Source organism: Chinchilla lanigera, unplaced genomic scaffold (assembly GCF_000276665.1).
Source record: "Chinchilla lanigera isolate Chin_1 unplaced genomic scaffold, ChiLan1.0 scaffold00072, whole genome shotgun sequence".
In the NCBI taxonomy this organism is placed as follows: domain Eukaryota; kingdom Metazoa; phylum Chordata; class Mammalia; order Rodentia; family Chinchillidae; genus Chinchilla; species Chinchilla lanigera.
In genome coordinates, this window is record NW_004955473.1 from 5,280,863 (window position 1) to 5,295,920 (window position 15,058).

A 15,058-nucleotide genomic window follows, 5' to 3' on the forward strand; every position below is an offset into this window, starting at 1 on the left:
GTTTTTCTCCGGTACCGGGAACCGAACTCATGACCTTGCGCTTGCCAGGCAGGCGCTTTTGCCACTGAGCTAAATCCCCAGCCCCAGAACTTGGGGGTCCTAATTCCAAGTGGAATGTTGGCTAGGAGAGCTGTCTAGAGGATAGCAGTGTCTTGGCTCCGTCTCCTTTAGCACCTTGGGCAAAGATGGTTAAGGAAGTACAGTGTCTTAAGAGTAAGGGAGGGAGGTAGAATTCAGGGGTGGAAGGGGAGGTTTACAAGGATACTGAGAAAGATGCATCGATCCTAGTCTTGTGCCTTCTTTCTTTTCTAGGAGTCTCAGTGACCCTGCCAAGGCAGAGCTATCGGGTGAGTACCCTAGACAATGGAGATGCTTTTATGTGTGAAAGATGGTGAGTTCATAATACAGGTAGAGAACACCTCCCTAAAGTATGGATTAAAGGATCCTCAGGCTCATAAGACAACCAAGTCCCAGAGAGGAAAGTGGCTTGTCTAAAGTCATGTAATTCACATTAAGAGTAAAAGCTAAAGCTGAGTGTGGTGGCACAGACTTGTCATCTTAGTTACTTGGTAGGCTGAAGCAGAAGGACTGCAAGTTTGAGACCAGCCTGAGGAACACAGTGAGGCTCGGTTTGAAAAAGTAATCAAACCAACAAACCAACAAACAAAAAGAGTGAAAGCTAACATGTACTGAGACTATACAGGTGTTGCTGAACGCATTACATGTGTTACCTCGCTTAATCTTCACATTAACTTCATGAAGCAGAATCAGATGTTATTATAAGGTTTTATAGATGAGGAAACCTAAACTCAAAAAAGCTAAGCTCAAGGCTGCACAGCTAGTTGGTGTTGCAACCTAGATGTAAATCGAGGTAGCCTGACTCTGCGGCCTCACCTCTTAAGTGCCCCATTCTGTTCTTCGCCTAGGCCAGGGGTTAGGGTTGTAGACTTTCAAATCAAGGCTTTTACCATCGCTCTTCATTGTTTTGGATGGGGATCCAATTTTAGTAAGTCAAATCTTTGTCTCAAGTGCGCTACTTTAAGCGCATCCTCAGTTAGCCCTTTTGGGAGGTAAGCATCACCATTTCTCCCATCTGCACTTTGCCCATATTGCGTCGTTCGTACATCGTGTGAGCTGTCCAGGGAACATGTGGTTGATACGCTTCCTATCACTGCCAGTACGTGTTCTGCTATCGGTACCTTCCTTCCCAGCCAGTTCTGGCTCTCTCTTCTGAGCTGCTCTTCCCATACTCGATTGTCAGTGCAGGTCCAGGGACAGTGACAAAAAGTCAGCTATAGTGGTGAGATCCTTTTGGGCAACTCTCTATTTTGTTTTCTGTGTCCCATTGATTGTTGTTGATTAAGCAATCATTCTTACCTTTATCAGTCTGCATGGAGGCATTCATTCATTCTCTCACTCATTCATTCCTAAAACACTTGCTAAGTGCCTAGTGTGTGCCAAACATTATGCTACATGCTGGGGGGGAGGTTACAGTGATGAACCAAGTGTGCATAGTCCCTGCCTTCATGAAGTTTCACGTCTAGAGGGAAGTATGTCAAATGGTTACCCCTCAAGTGCCCCTAACTCAAAGCGGGAATTGTGCATCTTCCCCATCCCTATGGCCTTATCTTGAGCTCTCCCTGCCTGTCTCTTCCATGGATTCTTGCAGCTGCTCTGCCAGTCTCTGCTTCCTCCTCCTAGCCACCACCCTAGCCTGAACAGAGCAGACAGCAGCAGACAGACTCCACCTTTGAAAACATCCCCTTCAACAACGTGTCATATCCTTCCCCTGCTCAAAATCCTTCAATGACTTCCACTTCCTGTCAAATGAAGTTCAAATTCCTTCAACATCTGGCCAGATTGAAAAAACTCCATGAGCAGATTCTGCCTGCTTTACCCTCTGCACACGTATCTCCTACCTGTCCTTCTGCTCCACTAGGAGAGGTCTGGCACTTACGGTCCCCATACACCGCCAGCGCATTCCTTGCCCAAGTTCCATCTCCTCGAATCCACCTGGAGTAGTGCCTCTTGCAGGACTGCTCCCTTCCTCTGCTCTCCTTTCTCCATGATCCTGGGCCCAGGGCCTAGCTGATGGGAGGATCGGATGAGATGCCCTCGTGGGCAAATGCATCATGGGGGACTGTCTTCATATCTGTCCCCATATCTGTCACTTGTGGATCATGTGTTCTCTGCCAGACAGTGAGGCTTGGTGGCTTATAGATATCATCTCACTGAATCCCCATTACACTGTATGGAATCGATCATATGTACTGGACCCATCATCCAGAAGAGAACCTATGAAACAAGCTCAAAGAAGTGAGGTGTCTGGCCCAAAATTGCCCAGAAAGGCCAATCTGGAGAGCCTGTGGTCTCTCGGGAGTTAGTCCACTGCACTGGGATGGAATGAGCCCCAGTTCTGCCTTTTTGGGCACCTGTAGTGTCAGGCCTTTAAGTTCTTTAACATTTGATTTTATTTAAAAATTGATTGCTGTTTCCCCTGGTCCTAATTCTCTGTTTCTATTTGTCACTGTTTTATTGCTTTGTTGTAAACCTCAGTCTTTGGGAAACAAGGAAAGGGTAATTAAACATATGCAAAGAAAAATATGCTTCTCCTATCTCCACTCACAGTGCCCAGGAGAGAAGTGGACACCAGTGTCGGGTGAGCACCGTCTACCTTGTGCCCTGCAGAACCTTAAGGAAAAGGCATAAAAGACCTTGAGGCTATAATGTGAAGTGAAATAAGTCAGACACATGATCTTAAATATTGCGTGGTTTCTCTTACATGAGAAACCCAAAGTATAAATAAAGAGCAAAACAAAAGATAGATGATGGGAAGTAGGGACAGAGATGTTTCTCAAGTGGGAAAGGGATCAAGAGATGGAGGGAAGGGAGGGAGCGGACGGGAAGGGGAAGTGGAAAGAATGAAGCCGTATTATGAAGATGCAGCAACTCCCCAAAGGAATGTAAACATGCACGGCAAACATATACTAATAAAAACTAAAAAGCCCCCACTCAAACAACCAAATCAGAAGGCAAAGGTGAGTTTCTTCTGTGAAATAAAAGGGCACAGAGCCTGTATCAGGTGCTCTATTAAAATGCCAAACCATGGCACGGACTCTATTTCCTTCCATGGTTTTATTTTTATTTTTAGGGAGCCGTCAGGTGGTAACAGATGATTCATGCTTTACTTACTCTTCTTGTTTATTTCCTTTCCTCGACCTTCAGATTTTCTTCCTCTTAATGTTTGTTCCGGGTTTTGACAAAGCACTGAGGTACTTGACTTACGTTGGTAGCTTGTTTTTCCTAATGTCTTCTTAGGAAAAAAAAAAAAAAAAAAACTAAAGGAAGTGACAGTATTCCAAAACCATCTTTTATTCCATCAGGAGAAAGATTGCACCTGCTACTTCTAAGACTACTCTCCAACTGTTTCCTTTTACAGTGAAACTTCATTAGAAGTCACCCCATGAATTCTAAATGGGGATGGCTTGGGCTCTACCAGGCCTCACTTTGCCTACCATGAGCAAATGAATGGAGAGAATAAATGGACTGTGAGCACCGGGTTTCCAAACTTCAAGGCTACGAACTTTGTCATTCCTTTGGCAGAACTATTTGCATATAAGTGATTAATGCTGGGGATTCTTTTCATTTCATTAAGGCAAGTCTCCTAAGACCTCAATTAGGCTACAATTTGTTAGCCTACTTGGAGTTACTGTGAATTATTGAAAGCAATAAAGCTTCATTTCTTTATAAGTAAACTACAATACAGATGGTTCACTAATTTGAAAGGCTACCTCCAATTAGTTTGAGTAAGTGAGGTTGGATTGTATTCAATAGCAATTTATTGATTCCTTTCATCAAACAAATCCCTCTTCCTAGGCAAGAATTCTTTTTAATAGTCCCTATACTCTGGGAAGCCTGAAAGAGTGGTCTCTCTTTCTCAGAGATGAAGATATGATGTCCACCTAGCTTTCTCTGAGTTGGAACCTTAGTAATAGGGATCCTTTTGTCCTGATGCATCCACATGCTTGCAGTACTTGCCCTCTGTAGCTAAAACTCGGGCTAAAGTTCAGGGACAGTATATGAGTGGAATGGAGGACTGGGTTGTGTCTGATGTTGGTCAAGTTGCTTTACCTCTCTATGTTCGAGTTTCCTCATTCTGCAATTATATACTCGGCCTGTGAACGAGACAAAAGGCAGCCAGTTTTGAGAGTTCCCTCTATGAACAGGGTTAAGGAACATTCTGTGCTAGAGGTAGGGCTCACTCAGTGGCCAGGATTACAGTCTGTGGATGAAGAACCAACTGAAGGGAATTTCTTCTAATTCACCTGCTTGTAGGTAGCCCTGTACTCTACTTGGATTAAGACACAAGGCATCAGTAGCAACTACAGGAGAACGGAATTATAGAACAAAGACATTTAGGAAGATAGGCAAAGATACTGGATCATTTATATTCCTGACCCAGCACTTAAATACTGTAAAGAAGGCGAGAGGGAGAGGCTTGCTCCCACAGTTACTGGTGCGGCAAGGAATTATCAGATTCCAGGTAAGTATTTGAAGTGGGTATCTTTCCGTGCTGTGAATTTCTTTCTCAGGGACCCTGGCCTTGGGTGCACAGGGTATGTTTCGGGCAAGTTGTCTATTCTCTGCCTCTCCCAAGGGTGATGAAGATAGGAGATGGGCTGGGCCACTTTGGTCATACTTGAGTTACGAAATGACAATAGAATTCCTGCTTCACATGCTAGGGAAATGGGCTTCTCTGATCTCCTGGGAGGAATTGTAATTACCAAGTTTTGAAAAGCCTAGGGAATGTGGAACTGAGGGCTGCTTCTCATTTGGGACAGGAAGAGACAGACATGGAGGGCGAGACTGATAAGTGAAAGGGCGTTAAGCACCATTTCCCCCTGCAGGATGCTGGGGCTGGGCTGGAGAAGACGCAGCGGGAGGTGGTGGTGGTGATGGGGGAATCCACCCTTCTTGACCTAATGCTCACAACTACCCTATGAGCTCATTACCATCACCAGCTGCACTTTACACATCAGAGGCACAGAGAGACACAGCGGTCAGTGCTAGTGAGTTGCTGAGCTACAATTTGGACTCAAGAGCCTCTAAGAGTTATGGCTGTGGGGAAGATCAAGTCCATCAGGGACAGCAGAGAGACAAGAAGAAGCGGTGGAGAGGGTTATGGTAACATGGCACCGCAAGTGCCTGCAGGTGGCCTCAAGGCCAAGAGGTAGCACCGTGTGATGGTTACGAGAACGCGCTGGAAACCCCCATCGTCTATGCCAGTCTAAACTGCAGTCTGAATTCAACTCCTACATCTACCACTTGCTGGCTGTGTGACCTTGGGCGAGTTACCTGATATCTCCATGCCTTAGCTTCTTTGCCTGTGAAATGGAATGCAGGGATAATAAAAGTTCCTACTTCCTGGGGCTGCTGTGAGGACAGAACGAATAAGCACAAGTGTTTATAGCCAGTGCCACAGGGAAGTGCACACATGCAGGGCTAAGGCTGGTTGGGAGCACCTCGAGCCTCAGTTCCTCCTTACAACCTCCTTTACTGTTGGTGTGAGACCTAAACGGAGCAGTTCCAGAAGAGAGGAGCACACAATAAATACTAGATCGGAGATTCCTGGCAACTGTTTTGCATTACTCCATCAGCCCCTTACAATTAACGCCAGGGTGAATTCCACATTCTCCCATTGGCCTAGGATCTGCAAGTTCAAGCATTGCACTAACTGAGTGAGTCAGGGGTAAGGGATGGAGAAAACCTGTTTCTCTGTAACACTTCTGCTTTTAATACAAGTGTCCTTTGGTTTTCACGACAGACAGTGAAAAAGGAAAGTGCTATGTTCTCACCGGTCCTCCCAGATCCAGAGCCTCAGGAATCCACATTCTGCAAGGTAGCAAGGGCCGTGGGTAAGAAATCACCCTCCAGAGCCAGATTGCCTTGGTTCAAATCTCAGCTCTATCACAAATTGTGTGACTTTGGGTAAGTCACTTCATCTCTTTCTGCCTCAGTTTCCTCATCTAGAAAATGGGGATGATATTTGTATCTTCGTCACAGGAGTGTTATTGGGATTGATTACATGTAGAGAGCTAAGAGCAGCGCTAGGCACGTAGTTGATTTCTTTCCAGAGAAACCAGGGAGATGAATGAGAAATGAAGGAAAGCTGTGGTGATCCTCTCCACCCTCTCGCTTCCTCACCGGCTGGAAGATGCTCCTGTCCAAATGGGAAATTGAAGCCAAAATAGCACAATAAAGGAAAGGAAGCACTCCTGGAGCAGATGGGCTTCCACTTGCATGCTGAGGAATGTGCTGACTACTCAAGAATGGGACTTTGGCAGTCACTTAACACAATCATGAAGCAAAGGGAAATGATTAAGTCTGTTACTAGGGTCAGTGCCAATCTGTTTAAGAAAGTGGTGAGGCGGAAAAGGAGGGTGTGGGGAAGGAGGGCCCCTAAACATTCCCGGGACCCGTTTGCAAAACTTCCTGGGCAGCAGTCCCAGGTGAACATGGCTGGAGACCTGCCCTCCCCAAATGCCCATCCCAAGTTACCACGCAAGTAGCCTTAACCATGATGGTAGTCAACAAGGGCCCAATCAAGTCAGGGCTCACATGCCTCTTTCATTCTGTTCCGCCAGCTTGTCCTGAGTGCCCACTCTGTGTGAGCCATTGGGCCATGAGCCGTGGGGAATGCTGAGAAGAATGAGACAGGTAAGGCCCTTGTCCTGGAAGAACTCACAGAGGATCGAGACTGTGCTCCCTGCAAATGGGGAAAACATCTGAGAAACACTGAGGGGTCAGAGAATGAGCAACTCTCCACATCTTTAGTTTATCTGGAAAAAGATGTCTGGAAAGGATAATGCTTAACATGCAATAAGCTCTAACGGTAGAATTAGCGGGGGTGTTGCTTCCTGGGGGAGGGGGAGGCACGACAGATTGTAAAGTCATTATAGGAAAGGCTTCTGTCTCTGTCAATCCCTTGACCAGTAACTTTACATCTACAGAGACCTATAGGCAGGGCATTTAGAATTAGATCGGACCAGCTTTGACTGAAGTGCTCTCCCATGCTGTCATAGCATAGAAAATCTTTCGGAGTTGGATTTCATGTAAATATTGACCGGGCGTGAATACAGAAAAGCCTATAGTTATAATGTAATCTACTGCTTCTCATAGCATGGACCCTGGACCAGCAGCATCAGCATCAACTGGGAAATTATTAGAAGTGCAGATTCTCGGGCTCCACACCAGACACCTTGACTCAGAGACCGAAGAAGTAGACCTACTCCTCTGTGGTTTAACACCTCCTCCAGGTGGTGCTGGTGCGTGAGTACGAGAACCACGGGTCTAGCCCAGTGTTCATTAAACTAGGCTCTGGGCTGCCATGTAGGATCTGGGGGAACCCCTAGGAAGGGATATAAGAGCAACTCTATCTTTGTTTGTTTAACCTGATGAGCTGTCACATTGGATTTTTTTTCTTTTTTCTTTTTTGGTCTTTTTGAGGCAGGGTCTCACTATGCAGTTCAGGTTGGCCTTGAGCTCACTTTGTAGCCCAGGCTGGTCTCGAACTCACAACGATCCTCCTGCCTCAGCCTCCCAAGCACATTGGATCTTGTTTAAAAACATTTTTCCAATAGAAAAAGCTTCAGAATCATGACTCTACTCTAACCAACCACCTTCTCTACCCATCCTGCCTCATCGTTTGCACACACAGAGAACTGAGGTGCAGAGAGGGCAAGGCTCTGGGTGGCAGGTGGGACTCGTACCCAGGCTTCCTACCTTCCAGCCCAGTCCTTTGAGGCATTTCCCATCCCGAGAGAGGAAACAGGAAAACAAACCTCAGAATCATCTTTTGTTAAGATCCTGGGTCTGTCTGTTTCTCTTTCTGGCCTTCTTATAGGAAGCCTTTCCTGTTCCTCTCTCCTCCTGTGGCCCAGGGCTTGTAGTCTCAGATCAACATCCCAGTCAGCTGCCTCTTTCCCCCGGTGTTCATCTCAAGCCAGAACCTCATGGAGTGTCTGCCTGAACTTCCTGCCTCTCCCTCTACTCCTCGGGCAGCCTGAAGTCTGAGGTTCTGCCTCTCTGGTTTCCCTGGCCTCCATTCTGTGCCCATCCCTAGTCCTGGCAGTGCTCTGTCACTTCCCTCACACTATGAGCTGGGATCGCTGTGAGTTCCTCCTGCTGGATCGCTGCACCCTGTATCACGTCTCTCCCTCGCCAATCTCTGGGCCTGGTGACCCAGCGGGTAATGCGTAGACCTGGTGAGAAGGCAGGGGAGATGTCAGGGTTGGGGGGGTCTGCTAGATCTATTAAGGCTCAAAACAGAACTGGTAGGAAGCCCCCACCCTCCCGCACCCTGCTGCCTGTGCTCATTCAGACTCCAGGCATGGCCTTTGGCTTCAGGCTTGAGCCTCAGCCTGCCCTGATGGTTGTCTTCCCCAGGGCAGCAGCACCTATGCCAGCCGTGTCCATGGAGAGGAGAGCATGCAGTGGCTCCACTGGGTGCCAGCTAAGGACACCACCAAGGCCAAAGTCAGAGTCTCAAGCCACTGAGCCTACGTGAACAAAGTCAAGGCAACTGCAGTGTGGTGTATGAGTCAGCGGCTTGGCTCTTCCCTTCTGTGTGCGTGTGTGGGGGTGGGGTGCCAAGGAGGTGGATTCTGGAGGAGTAAGAGACTAAAAAAAAATTGGAAATGCGACCACTGAAAGACTAACATTTGTAGGCCACACTGCTCATGCCACCCTCCCCGCTGACAGAAGAGCATTTGAAATCCTAGCCAGGCCCAACCCTATCCCACTTCTTAGTCTCTGTGGACTGGCTAAGGGCAGGAATTTCACAGCTGAGGTGAGCTGGCGGTGTGGGGAAAAAGCAAAAGGGCTCTGGGGTCAGCATTCAAATGTGGGCAAGGGGCTCATCTCCTTGAGCTTCACTTTCCTTGGCTCCAAAAAGAGAATGGTAGCATTAAGCTTAACCATATGAAAATGCTATTTTCTAGGTCAAAAAAAGATCGACTACTGCTAAGTTCATATGGTTCAACCTAATTGCACTTTCTTCTCAGGGTGATTGTGCAAATTAAATAAGTTAATATGCAAAAGTATATATACCAGTACCTGACATATAACAAGTGCCCAGTGAAAAATAGTGCTGCTGCTGCTGCTGACAATGGGTATGCAACATCTAACTGGCTGCAGAGGACCATTGATCCTAGCTTGACTTGCAAATACAAGCCCTTGACAGGCTGAAATATGTCAGTGGTATACTCTGGAATTTAAATGGACCCATGACCAAATATTCCTTCTTTCTGGGATGTCCAGGAGTGAAGGATTTTGCTTATAGGTCATTCTTTATGGTAAAATCACTCTCCACTGAATGCTCCTATTAAAAAGGGAGAACAGTTTCATTGACTGGCTGATTGATTGATTGATTAATTGATTCATTCATTTATTCAGAAGCTTCTCTCAAGAGCCTTAGATATTGCCAGGCACTGTACTAGATGTTAGGATGAAGAAGGTATGATCCCTACCCTGGAGGAATTTGCAATTTAATGTTGGAGAAAACCCCCAGACAGGTACCAGCAATTAGGTTTTGACAACTGACATAGCTATATAAGTAAGGTGTGTCTCAGACTTGTGAGTTCACTGGGAAGAGATCGTCCTTCCTCCAGCCATCCCAATTGTGTTTGGTGGTCAGGCAAGGTTGCATACAAAAAGTAACATTTCAGATGACTTTGAGTAATATGTAGGAATTCCTTGCATGGAGACAGTGCATGCTCAAGCAAGGGAAACCTAATATGTAGAAGTGCAGTATTGCAAAGAGGTGCAGGCATTTTTAGAAATTGAGTCACAGTTCAGTGTGGAGAATGGGTGAGGAAGGGTGCGTCAGGGGCTGAGGCTCAAGCAGGTCAGGGCTGGGCTGGATATATATCATAGATGTGATTCTGTAGGCAATTGAGAACCAGCAACAAAGGTTTTCTAGAGTGTCCAGGTAGAAGGAAATCTTTTTATTTGGAGTGGGGCTGGGAATTGTTCTTTACTTCATTGAACAAGTATAATTTATATGCAATAAACACGCCCACTATAAGTGCATAGTTCAATGAATTTTGATAAATGTGTATACTCATGTGCTATGGTTTGACTATGGGTTATGTGTATGCCCCTAAAGGTTGATGTGTTGGAAGCCTGGGCCTCAGTGTGGCTGTGGTGGAGGGCCTAGTGGGAGGTCTGTGGGTCAATTAAGGACATGCCCTTGAAAGTGATTAAGGTAGTTCTCATGGGCTCGCTTGGGAGTTCTCCATAGAGGGTTGTAATGAAAGCCTGAGTCAGGCCCCACTAAGATTCCTCCAGCTTCCTGTGTGGCAGTGTAATCACTTGCCACCTGAGCTCCTGCCATTAGCATTCCCCACAATGTGATGCAGTTGAGAGGGCCCTCATTGCAGCCGAACTAATGTCAGTGCCACCCCCTCAAAACTTTCCAGACCATGAGTTTAATAAACTTATTTTTATTTATAAGTAACCTGCTTCAGTTATTTTGTTGTAGTAATGAACACTGACCAACACACGAGGTAACAAACACCACCTGCATCTCAGTGCCCACCTCCATGTACTTTGGAGCACTTTCTGTGAAATTTTCAGTGTGTTTGGGACTGGGCAGGGACAGCAGTATCATCAGGATGAGCTGTCCTTAGCCCACAATGTGTCCCACCTAGACACAGGATCCAGTCCATGTTTCAAGGCAGTCTTTGAGGCTTCAGGTCTGCCGCCCCATGCTTGGGGCCCACCAGATGCACACAGCACTCTAGGGTTCTCAATTATAGGATCATCTATGGGACTGTGGTTGGGGCCTGGCCCTAAGGTCAGTGTAGATTTCTCCACTCACTAGAGCAATATTTTTTTTGACAGAAGTGCATGAAACTGGGCCACCAGAATGTTATTGACACACTGATTTTGGATGAATCAAATAGTGTATATAGACATCTACCAAGGCTGTGAGAACCCTTGGACCAGCCCTGTATGTAAAACCACTACTGCCCTGGGCATGGTAGTGCAAGCCTGTAGTCCCAGCACCCGGGAGGGTGAGGCAAGAGAATTGCTGCAAGTTTGAGGCCAGCCTGGGCTACATAGTAAGTTCAAGGCCAGCCTGAACTGCAAGCAAGACCCTGTCTCAAATAAAACACAAACAAACCCCGAAACTAAAGCCACTGCTATGATCAAGTTTTACTACATTTTAAACACTGCAAAAAATGTCCTTGAAAAGCTTTGTAATCAGTTTCATTTCCATTCTTGAGTCTTAGCTGCCATCATTTTGCTTTTGGCTACTATAGGTTAATTTTCCTAGTCTAGAATTTCAAATAAAAGGAGCTATACTGTATCTAATCTTTGTATCTAGTTTCTTTCAATAAGCATAATGCTTTTGAGGCTTATCACATTGTAGTATGTAATGTAGTTTGTTCTTTTTATTGATGAATATTTATCATATTAATGCTATAATGTATGTTGTTTATGGATATAAATTATGATGTATATTGTATACTATTCCATGGCTATACCACAATTTGATTATCCATTCACCCATTGCTAGACACCTGGGTTCCTTCTAGTTTTGGGATTTTACAAATAAGGTTACTATGAACAATCTCCAGTAAGTCTTGTTGTGGGCATTTGTTTTCATTTCTCTTGGTTAATTATCTCTGAGTGGAGTGACTGGAACAAAGCATTGGCTAATGTTTAATTTTATAAGAAATTTACCAGATTTATTTCCACAATGGTCTTATCATTTTATACGCCAGCTAGCAATGTGAGAGTTACCATTGCTTTGTATGCACTTGGTGTTATATTTCAGCCATTCTAGTGGGTGTGCTCTAGTGTCTCACCTTGGTTTTAATTTGTATTTCATTGATGACTACTAATGTGTTGGAAACTTTTCATGTGTTATTTGTATGTCTTTCTTTGTGAAATGTCAGTTCAAATCTTCTGTCCATTTTGAGTATAATTTACAGACAGTAGAATGCACTCATAGTAAGTATGCAGTTAAGTGAGTTTTGACCAAGGAATACAACCATATAACCAATACTGTCTAGCCAGAAGTGGTCCTTTCATAGCACCAGCTTTTGGTGTCATTAACTTTCTGTACTATTTTATTAGTTCATTGATTTCTGCTTTTATCTTTGTTACTTCCTTCTATTTACTTTGGGTTTAATTTGCTCCTATTTTTTCTAGCTTAGTAATTTTGAAGCTGAGGTCATTGATCTGAGACCTTTTTTGTATTCTAATATAAGTATTGTTAAGAATGTCTTCCTAAATACTAATTTAGTGGCACTCCACAATTTTAAAAATATATTTTCTTTATTTAAAAATACTTTCAAATTTCCTTTCTTTTTGTGGTACTAGAGACTGGGAGCTCTACCACCAAGCTACATTCCCAGTTCTTTTTATTTTGAGACAGGGTCTTGCTAAATTTTCCAGGCTGGCTTTGAACTTGTAACCTCCTGCCTCAACCTCTAAAATTTTCTTTTGAATTTGTTCTTTGGCCCATAGATTATTTGAATATATGTTATTTTATTTTCCAAATATTTAAGGATTTTCCAAACATCTTTTTGTTATTGATTTCTAATTGTGTTGAGGTCATAAAACATACTATGAAAATTTCAGTCCTTTTAGATTTTTTAAGACTTGTTTTATGGCCCAGCATATGGTCTCTCTTAGAGACTATTCCATCTGTGCTTTAGAAGAATATGTGTTCTGCAGATGTTGGGTGTAGTGTTCTATTCATGTCAAATAAGTCAACTTTATTGATGGCGTTGTTCAAGTCTTCTAGATCCTTGCTAATTTTCTGTTTACTTCTTTTATCAGTTATTGAGAGAGAAATGGCAAACTTTCCTAGTGTAATTATGAGTTTGTCTATTTCTTTATTTTTTGAGGTACTGGGGATTAAAGCCAAGGCCTTCACATTGAGCTATATAGCTGACCATTTTTGGTTTTTTAATTTTGAGACAGGGTTTTGCTAAGTTACCAAGGTGGGACTTGAACTTGCTACCTTCCTACCTCAGTTTCCACAGTGCTGGGATTACAGGAGCGCACCACAGCACTTGTGAGTTTAGCTATTTTTGTTTTGGTTCTGTTCATTTGGCTTCATGTATTTTGAAGCTTGTTGTTAGGTGCATATATATCTAAGACTGTTATATCTTCTGATGGAGTGACCCTTTTATTATTATGAATGTGTTTGCTCCTAGTAATATTCCATGTCTTGAAGCTTACCTTGAAATTAATATAGCCATTCCTGGTATATCTTTATCCACCATTTTGGTTTTAACCTACCTTTGTCTTTATACAAGTACTTAAAAGATAGTTCCTATAAAAAGCAGAAAAGGTTGAGTCTAATTTTTTTTTGTCTTTTTGAGACAGGATCTTGCTGTGCAGTTTAGGCTGGGCTTGAGCTCACTTTGTAGCCCAGGCTGGCCTCAAACTCGCAATGATACTCCCTGCCTCAGCTTCCCGAGTGCTGGGATTAAAGGCATGCACCACCACATCCGGCCTAATTTTGTTTTTAATAAAGCAGGGTAATCTACTTTTGTGTTGTACTGCTTAGAGTCCATGTATATTTAATGTAGCTATGATACAGTTGGAGTTAGGTCATCCATTCACTCTGTTTGTTTTCTGTTCTTCCCATCTGTTCTTCATCAAACATTTTCTTCTTTTCTGTTTTCTTTTGGATTGAGTGCCCTTACAGTTTGGACATGGTTTAAGTGTGTCCTCCCAAAGGTTCATGTGTTGGAAAGTTGATACCCAGTGTGGTGATGTTAAGAGCTGGTGGTGCCTTTAAGAGGTGGGGCTTAGTGGGAGGTGATTAAGTCTTGCTGGGAGCTTTGCTGTCAAAAGAGATTAGGGCAGTTTCTATGGGACCTTGAGTGAGTTCTCAAGAAAGATTCACGAAAGATCAAGCGTGGGCACTCCCCAGGCTCTTCTTTGACTTACTGCCTGGCAATGTGATCTTTTTGCGTGCACTTCTGCCATGGAGGTGCTCTTCACCACGAGGTCTTCCTTAGAGCTGAGTCGATGCTAGCTCCATCCACTTGAGTCTCCAGAAATATGTGCTGAACTTCTTTTCTTTATAAATACTCAGCCTAAGGTATTTAATTATAGTAATAAAAATGACTAATACAAGTATATACTTAAACATACTTTTAATTTTGAAATAACCATAGGTTAACAATTTGCAAAGGTAACACAGAGAATTCCCACAGACCTTTCATCTGACCTTCTGTAATGTTAACATCTTACACAAATATGATATATCAAACAAAACCAAGATGTTAACATTGGCACCATACTGTTAAGTAGACTACAAACTCCATTCCAATCTTCCCACTGCTCATTTCCATTTCAGGATCCCATCCAGGATATCACATTTTAATTAATCATTATCTCTTTAGGTTCCTCCTGGCTGTGATGGTTTCCCAGATTTTTCTGCTTTTGATGATGTGAGCAATTTTGTGGTGTACTGGTCAGATATTTTATAGAATATCTCTCACTTTGGATTAATCTGTTGTTTTCTCCTGATTAGTTCGTGCTTATAGACTTTTGGGAAGATATTGTGGGGGTGATATAACCTTTTCTTATCATCATCTCATCATACCATATGACATCAACATGACTTACAGGTGATTTCAAGCTCCATCATTTAGTTAAGGTGGTATCTGCCAGGATTCTCCATTGTAAAGATACTGTTTTTCCTTTTCAAGTTCTATTCATTATATACAAGTCACTAAACTCAGCCTACATTCAATGAGTTGGGAATTAAGCTCCACCTCTTGGAGGGACAAGCATCAAGGAATAATGGAAATCTTTTAATGTTCTATTTTATCTCCACTATTTGGCATATTAGCTATATTTTTGTAATTGCTTTTGGGTTTAAAAGAAGCATTTTTAACTTATCACAAATTACCTCTAGATGCTGTGACTTCATGTACAAGTAAGAAATTTAAAATAGCATGCTTTGATTTTCCCTTTCCCATTTTTTTCTGGTCTTGTAACCTGCTTTGCTTCTACAAATAGATTA

At 43.6% G+C, this 15,058-nt stretch overlaps 1 long non-coding RNA gene across 2 annotated transcripts; it reads left to right on the plus strand.

The window, feature by feature from the left end:
- The first annotated feature begins 310 nt into the window (after nucleotides 1-310).
- On the plus strand, nucleotides 311-10,473 carry LOC102013501. Of its 2 annotated transcripts, none has more exons than XR_001237117.1 (5): nucleotides 311-347; nucleotides 5,825-6,395; nucleotides 6,645-6,717; nucleotides 7,180-7,325; nucleotides 8,446-10,473. It is a non-coding gene; the product is annotated as an uncharacterized LOC102013501 (long non-coding RNA). The 2 variants fall into 2 exon arrangements; XR_263581.1 differs by lacking the exon at nucleotides 311-347 and adding an exon at nucleotides 4,348-4,543.
- Nucleotides 10,474-15,058: the final 4,585 nt, after the last annotated feature.